Source organism: Panthera leo, chromosome D2 (assembly GCF_018350215.1).
Source record: "Panthera leo isolate Ple1 chromosome D2, P.leo_Ple1_pat1.1, whole genome shotgun sequence".
NCBI classification, from domain to species: domain Eukaryota; kingdom Metazoa; phylum Chordata; class Mammalia; order Carnivora; family Felidae; genus Panthera; species Panthera leo.
The window spans coordinates 23,080,359-23,088,877 of record NC_056689.1 but is presented as its reverse complement, the minus strand read 5'-3'; the positions used below and the strand labels follow the sequence as shown (position 1 = coordinate 23,088,877).

At 41.3% G+C, this 8,519-nt stretch overlaps 1 long non-coding RNA gene across 1 annotated transcript; it reads left to right on the top strand.

Moving 5' to 3' along the window:
• Positions 1–4,209: 4,209 nt before the first annotated feature.
• On the top strand, positions 4,210–8,209 carry LOC122201955. Its single transcript, XR_006194395.1, has 2 exons — positions 4,210–4,707; positions 7,837–8,209. It is a non-coding gene; the product is annotated as an uncharacterized LOC122201955 (long non-coding RNA).
• Positions 8,210–8,519: the final 310 nt, after the last annotated feature.

The following is an 8,519-nucleotide window of genomic DNA, read 5'->3' as shown; positions in this document are numbered from 1 at the left end:
ATAGGTTAGCTAGCTTCTCAGTTGGAATTCAGGTTATTTGCTTCAGAGAGAACTTCCTCAACCACTTTAACTAAGGGCTTTCCCCCTCTAATTTATCTTGTCACCTTGGTTATTTTTTTCAATGGTCTTATGTTAAATAATCAATCCTATATACCGTATGTTGCCTGTGTCTTTGATTAGTCTTCAACTGATAGAAAAAAGACATCTTTGTCTTATTCACCACTTTATCCCTCATGCTGAGAACAATTCCTGACACACAGTATTCATTCAATACAATTTGTTGAATAAAAGAATAGGGCTCAACAAGGTTAAGTAACTTGCCCAAGGTCGCATCGTTAATTAGTGTTACAGCAGGGGTTCCAACCCAGGCTCCAGAGTGCTAGTTTTGTGACTTTGGCCAGATACTTAACATCAGTCTTTATGACTTAGTTTCTTCATCTATGCATGGGGATTACAATAGTATCTACCTCTGGGTTATTGTGAGGATAAAAGGAGTTTGTATGTACATGTATTTAGAATAGTTCCTGATATATTTTTGGCAGGGTAGAAGTGTTAACTATTATGAAGTAGTGGAATGAGATTTAAACTTGGATCTGACTGGGTCTTAAGCTCTGGTGGAGACCCTAAGTTCATTTTTAAGAGCACTGGGAACTTGTAGGGGGAGTAGCAGTGGCTGAGGAAAAAGTAAATGTTTGACATACAGTTAGTTTCATAATCTCCCTAGTCTTTGTTCATTGAGTGCCTACCGTATACAAAGCACAGTGGTGAGCACTGTCGGAAATTCAAGACTACAAAATGGTCTCTGTCCTCAAGCAGGTCTTTCCTTAGGACACAGTGTTTTAAAATGTTTATAGTTACATCATTGAGCCAGGTCATTGGTGACAGTGCTGAGGCAAGAAGTGCCTTTCTCCAGGACCAAGGATAGCCATAGCTTTGTCACATCTGCTGCCACACTGCTTTTGTATTCCCTCAATCCAGATGCATGGAAACATCTATAGAAATCTTGAGACACCTTCCTCAGGTATTGACTGCAACTTCATGTTGACTTGTGTCACTGAATTTGCCCTCCTTGCCTGAGAAATAACTGAGGGTAGCCTCCCTGTAACCCTTGACCTGACCCACTTTGGGTTTGACTTCTGGACTTCTGAATGCCAAGAACCTTGAACATCGGCTTGGGTGGAATTTATGATTCAGGACTCTTTGAGTCTATGCCGCTGGCTGATGGAAGCACATGGCCACCTTTTTAATTCTGACATAGAAGACTTTGCCCAAACCACTCTTGGGTGAATTGTACTGAACTTTTCCTGGCAGATTGTGCCAGTATTGCTTGCTAAATACTGTAGTGTGTGTTGTGCTTATGTTTACTGCATGATTTAACTAAGTTTTAACGGTTTGAGTTGGCCTCCAAGGATCAAGGTAAATGACAAGGCCCATTATACCTTATTTTGTAGGTTTGTTCATTGCTACAGCCACAACACATTCTGCATTCCTGACAGAGGGGGATGATTTCACATAAGATTCTCGGAGACCCATTGTTTTGCTAACATTAAGACTTTGGTTTTTTTCTAACATTGACATGTGTGAAGTATTCTTATCTAGCAGTTCATTTTGTTCTTCCTTTTTTTCCTCGCAATGTATTATCAGCTTTTCCTTTGCTTTTGGTCTCAGGAAAGGTTATATGGTGTTTTAATCGTATGTGTATATAATGCCCATTAGTACTAATGGGATGTATTCTTTCATCAGGACATAATCGCTAATAGTATGCAAATCAGCACATTCGTTCTTCTCCAACGTTTGCTGAAGGCTCCGTTCTTGGGCAACATATGGTCTCTAGTCACCTCCTTACTCTGCTCTGAAAATTTTCCATTACACATCTTAATCATCAAATTTTTTTTTTTTTTTTGCCCTCTGCTTAAGAAATGAATTAAGGCAGTAAAAACTGAGATGACAACCATTTTTAGATTAAAAAGAACCTCTTCTCCTTGCTGCCAAAACCCACTGTTGCATTTTTACATTTTTATTTTTCATTTTTTTACGTCACCAATTAGCACCTCAAAGTGATTTTTGCGTCTGGCATGCATGGGGTGTGAACTATAAAAATTCTAGTTTCAAAGCTTCTTTTGCTCTGTTCTGTGGCAAAAAAATTCCCTTTATCAAATAGCAATTGTTCAGGCACAAGGGATAATAGTTTAAGATGTATCTGAACAGCATTTGTCCAGACAGTCAAAGTAATTTTAGAAAATGTGTGAGTCTGATAAAAGTTAACCTTATGAATACCCAGAAAGAATAAATTCATATTGGAAGAGCACCTAGTATATGTCAGGCACCACATTTGCCTTCTATTATGTAGTTTTCATAATGGCAAAGGCAACTAAAGTAACTTGTCCAAGTTCATTCATTCATTTGACCCTCTATTCTTTTACCACACAATTATTTAATGAGTGCCGTCCTGTTCTAGGCATTGTTCTAGGCTCTGAGGATGGCATGCTGAATGTGATACACTTGATCCCTGCCTTATGGGGCTTGCAACCGAATTGGGAGGACAGATAAAATATAACTAAACAAAGGATAAATCAGTGGGAAATAAATGGTGGTAAGTGCTCCAAAGGCTTCAAATAGTGTGTTAATATAGAGCATAATTGGGGGTGCAGAGTAAGAGGAACCTTGACTTAGACCTTGATCTTGAATACACAGTGCAAGTAGGGACTAAAGCCTTGAGTTAGACCCAAGTTAGTCTGTCCCCAAAGCTGTTCCTTCCACTACACTTGTGTCAACTGCGCAACTCTATTCTGAGTTTTGGTCATGACTATGATGGCTAACGTTTCCGGAGTCCCTAGTATATGCCAGGCCCTATTCAATTTTATGTGTTTCTCCAGCTACCTTATGAAGCAGAAATTATTTTCCCCATTTTGCAGATAAAAAAGTCTGCGACTTAAATCTGAGAATTAAATTTGCAGATTGCCCAGGTGATGCAGTACCATTTTCTCTTTGGTCCCCAATGCTCTTGTTCCTAGCAGCTAGATTCTACAGTCAACCTTTTTTCCCAGAGCCTACGGGGTTGTGTTCTCTTTGGGAACAGAGGTTTAGGCAATGTGGACTGGTTGATAGCACAGTTTGTCTCTATTTTTTAAAGAAGAAAGAAAGAAAGAAAGAAAGAAGAAAGAAAGAAAAGAAGGAAGGAAAAGAAGGAAGTAAGGAAGGAAGGAAGAGAAGGAAGGGAGGAAGGAAAGAAGGAAGGAAGGGAGGAAGGGAGGAAGGAAAGAAGGAATCCATACCTGAACCCTAGGAGTCAAGAATAACAGAATTCGAATGGAGCTGTACTTCTTTAAAAACATCATATATATTTCAGATTAAAGAATGATTATAAAGTAATAGGTGATTTGGGGGAAAAAGGGATAGAGTAATATAAAAGCAAGAATAAAAATCACTTGCAGCTTCACCATCCAGAAAGGGCAGTATTTTTTCAATATATAAGAGATGACTGACATGTATATAACACCTATGGTTTGCCAGGTATAATTTCATAATCTTTACTAATTTAATCAACATACCCCTACATGAAATGTTCTATTATTATCCCATATTATGGATAAGGAAAATAAAGTGAAGAATGGTTAAGTAATATTCCCAAGAGCAGAGGATGACACTTACCCAGGAAGCCTGGTTCTGGAGTCCATGCTACTCATTATTTTGATATTTTGATATATATGTGTATATATATATATATAGAGAGAGAGAGAGAGAGAGAGAAAATATATATAGAATTATATATATATATATATAGAAAATATATATAGAATTATATATATATATATATATATTCTCTCTCTCTCTCTCTCTCTCTATATATATATATATATATATATATAATCTTTTATAAACCTGGGATCATATTTTACAAGCAATTTTAGATTCTACTTTTTAAGTTGATATTATTTCATAGGCATTTTTCCATGTCCTTAAATATTCTTCAAAATATTTTTAAAAATTTTAAAATTTTTATTTATTTTTAAGAGAGAGAGAGAGAGGGAGAGAGAGAGAGAATGAGTGGGAAAGAGGCAGAGAGACAGGGAGACACAGAATCTGAAGCAGGCTCCAGGCTCAGAGCTGTAAGCACAGAGCCTGACACGGGACTCAAACTCACAAACCCTTAGATCATGACCTGAGCCAAAGTCAGAAGCTCAACTGACTGAACCACCCAGGCGCCCCTTTAAAATATTTTTAATGGCTGTATGGATATATCTTATATAACCACCTCCTGCTGTTACACACTTAGATTGTTCCCTTTTTAAAATTTTCTTTTTGTAATTATAAAAAATGCTGCAATAAGAGTCTGTGTTCATAAATGTTTAACCAGCTTTTTGATTATTTCCTCAGGACAGATTCCTGGAAGAGAATGACTTGGTCAGAATTCTTGGCATTATTTCAAATCTGTGGTGGAAAAGAAGTGTTCAGATATGTGTCACAGATTTAAATAACATAAAAACTCAGGAAAGCTGGGGATCTGTGTGGGCTGCTGGAAGTATGAGTCGGCCTTTGACACAAGGCTGAAGCCTAATGAGACAACATTTCTCTAAGGCTCTGGGCATTTCTCTTCCCTAAGTCAGTTGACTTGGGCAGGGGGTTGGTGAGAGAAGGCTTCACGGAGCAGAGTCTTACAGGAGGAAAAGGAGTTTCGAAGGCCAACAAAGGACGTGAGGAGAGGAGGTAAGTGGGCCTTGTAGGTGGCCCTGTAGGAGCAACATGGGCAGGCCCAGGGGTAGGAGGGAACAGGAGGTGCTTCTAGCGGATGCAGGAATAATCTGTGAGAAGAGCTTAGAAGAGGTAGGCCAGGGCTAGATGGTGGGAGGCCTCGCACATCACATCAAGGAAGACGAATTTTCTCACGTTGGCAGTAGGGAATGTTGAAGAATTCTTGTCCAAGAGGAGCTGTGGTCATATCTGCATTTTCGATGGCACTGTGGTGCCAGGAAGGAGATGGGACAGGAGCAGATGCCGGCAGAAGAAGACTCTCTGCGGACTGAGGGGAGTGCCAGGCACAGACCTGTTTGCAGTAGCTTCACCCTCAACAGGCCCATGGCCCCCTTCCTTGTTTCTCATGCTGCACCAAGAGGAGTATAGGCTGAATATTTTTAAAACGCTGACATCGAGATGAAAAGGCTGCGGAAACAAAGAGCACAAACACGTCCTCTATGTTGTTGAGAGTTAACATCCATGAGAAATATGCATGCATGTCGGAGCAGAAAATAATGAGGCAATATGCTTCCTTAAGCAGATTCAGTGCATCCTGGCCAGGGCCCCAATGGGCAGAAGGGGAGGACGGCTGGAGGGGTGCCTTCGCTGTCGGCGCGAGCTGCTCCTTTTCAAGCAGACAGGTCACTCAGTGCTTTCTTCCAGGCAATTATTTTCAGGATGACTAGCGATTTTGACCAACCAATCAAGCTTTGATAGAAGCCACTTTCTATTAAAAAAAAAATGTCCCCGATCTTTAACTCGGAGAGATTTTCCTCAGTGTGGCTTGACAACCTCAAGTTTTCAATTAATGTCTCTCTCCCCACCTCCTGCATCCTGCTTTTGCTTTCATTTGGGGAGCTAGAGTGTTCATAGGCTTGCCTGAATTTCCCACGCGGGATGTGTGTGTGTGTGTGTGTGTGTGTATTTTAAAGGCTTCTTTCTGGCTTTCTCTCAATGAGGAATGTTCCACGAAAAAGCAGAATGATTTGTGAGCAGGAGACTGAGTGAAGGAGAAGGACTGAGAATACAGACTGTGAGGTGTAGAAGATTCTGACCCCTGGGCTGAGGGTTTCAGGACCAGCCCCCCACCAGGGTTATGCAGAGAGAGGCAGGGTGCATGCTTTCAAATGCAGTAGGCATGGCCCTGCTTCAGAATACACCGGTGAATATTTTGAATTTTAATGGATACACATCTATTTCAGTGTGATTTATTCCATGGAAATCATTGCTTTTCTTTTAAAATAAAATTATTTGCATAAGGTATGAGTGACTTAAATAAAAATGTGAGGTAAATATTAGCTCAGATGTTTTGTGGAACATGGCAAAGCTCTTAAAGGTGGCACCTGAATGCCTTAAGATTAGGAGACTCTGGAATGAATTTTGGGATCAGAGAGACATGGATAAAATTCAGGCTCTGCCTTTCCTAAATGTGTGCCTCTGGTAAAATTGCTTAATATCTCTGCAGCCTAGTTTTTAATTTTTTATTTATTTTTATTTTTTATTTTTTTTAAGTTTATTTATTTGAGAGAGAGAGAGACGGAGAGAGAGAGGAAGTCAGCACGAGTAAGGGGAGGAGCAGAGAGGGAGGAGACAGAATTCCAAGCCGGCTCTGAACTGTCAACAGAGAGCCCGGTGCGGGGTGAACTCACGAACCATGAGAACATGACCTGAGCCAAAGTCAAGAATTGGACACTTAACCAACTGAGCCCCCTAGGAGCCCCAGTTTTTTTTAATTTTTTAATCTGTAAAATGTCATGTACCTTTCCACATTGTTGTGGGGTTTGAAAATTGATTTGTTCATTCATGTATTCATTTGATCATCAATGAACATCTGCTCTGTGCCACTCACTGTCTGAACACAGGGAATATAGCTGTGCGCCAGACCGCTTATTGCTCTCATGGAGCTCCCATTCTAACGGGGAGGGTAGATAATAAATGCATAAATAGATATGGAAGAAACTGTCAAGTTCTAAGAAAAACATAGCAGAGTGAGGGAGAGGTTATAGCAGAGCCTCTGAGAAGGAATGTGTTGGGTGCGTTTGGGGAACGGCAGGGTGGTCACAGGAAGTGGATGGGGGGAGAGGGAGAAAGGAAGAAATGAGCCAGTAGTCAGATGCCAGGGAAGAGAGTGCCTGGTAGGGTGGGGTGGAGACCGTAGGTTTTATTTTAACTGTGACAGGAAGAAGAGTGATCAATACATGGCATCCATTCATAATGACACATTCAACTAATATTTGAATATCCATTTACCTTGTGCTCAACTTGTGCAGAGTACTACTTTAGGCTCGGAGATCTGGGGAATACCAAGATAAGCTGGACAGGGGAGCTCCAATTCTTGTTGGAGAAGCACTAGTCTAATCAATTAATATCTGATATTCATCCAGTGCCTGCTGTGTGCCAGGCATAGTTCCAAGTGTTTCCTTTTAACAGAGTAGCTCATGTGGTCCTTAGAAAACAAAACTGTATAATCAGTTATTATCTCCAGCTTGCAGATGAGGAAGCTGGGCCCAGAGAGGCTTACCACTATACGTATCGGAGAGGAGTGGGAAATAAATGCGCTCCCTTTGAGGGTCAAAGTAGAGTGGGGGTGCAGAGCAAACATCACCTCCAAAGAGGGAGAGCACAGCCAAGGGACTCTCGGTGTTCTGGAGTGAGGCTTGCCACCTACCATCTGTGATGATGGCCACATCACCTCTGTGCTCCATGCTTCTGTTCCCTCATCTGTGAAATGTGGCCAGTGGGGGTACCCACCCCATAGGATAACTGTGAGGATGAAATGGGACAGTGCATGGAAAAGGCTTTTGCACAGAGCCTGGCATATGACAAATGTCTCTCAGGTCTTAGATATACAGTTGTAAGGCATTAGGGAAATACTCATGATCTCAGCCTGGGCCTTGAGGAGTGAGTGATAAGAAGCCCAGGTAGATAGGTTAATTCTAGGTTGACAGAACATCTCAGGAAATGAATAGAATGTTGATGGCTCATGGTGTGCTGGGTTGGCAGATGAGGATAGAGTGGACAATTCTTTTCATTCTATTAATATGCAGCATCAAGGAGACATTGACTGCCATCCTTAGCCCAGTGAACTTTTTTTTTTTACAGGCTACAGGGTAGCTTTGGTCCTCTGAGCATTGGGGAGCCCATGATCTGACCTGTGCATTTGGAGGCATTCCCAGCAACAACATGAAAAGGCTACAGTGGCCCAGGTGGTCAACACTGAACGTTTCTGACCAGTACCAAGAAAGGGTGGAGAGAAGAGGTGGAAGGTAGAGTCATCTCAGAAGTGGAATCTACAGGGCTTGGAGCCTGAATCTGCCAACTCTTTGGAGCTACGTGTGTGCACACGTGTGTGCGCACACACACACGCACACACACACAGCAGGAGAAAGCCAGATTCACCCCACCCCAGACTTTCTGTGTCCTGTTGGGGATGAGACTACTTACAGTTCCTTAGTTTTCCATTCTGTAAGGTGGGAAAAATAAAACCAGAATCTCATGGCTCCCAATGGGATATAGTCATATATTATGTTAGCATTGAGAACCCTGTGGAAATGCAGACTGGTCCCCTTCCTCCTGCTAACAGAGAACAGTCTTTCTACCAGAATACAATACCCACTACTTGCATTTTCTGGGTATCAGAAAGCAATGGTTTGGGTTTGAGCTATTCACTCACTTATGATCTGAGATTATTCTAAAAAGACTTCGCAGCTTAGTCTAATTGGGTAATTGGGATGTTTCCAGATGAAATTTGACTTGTATTTTTAAAAAACGCTTTGAAGAACTGG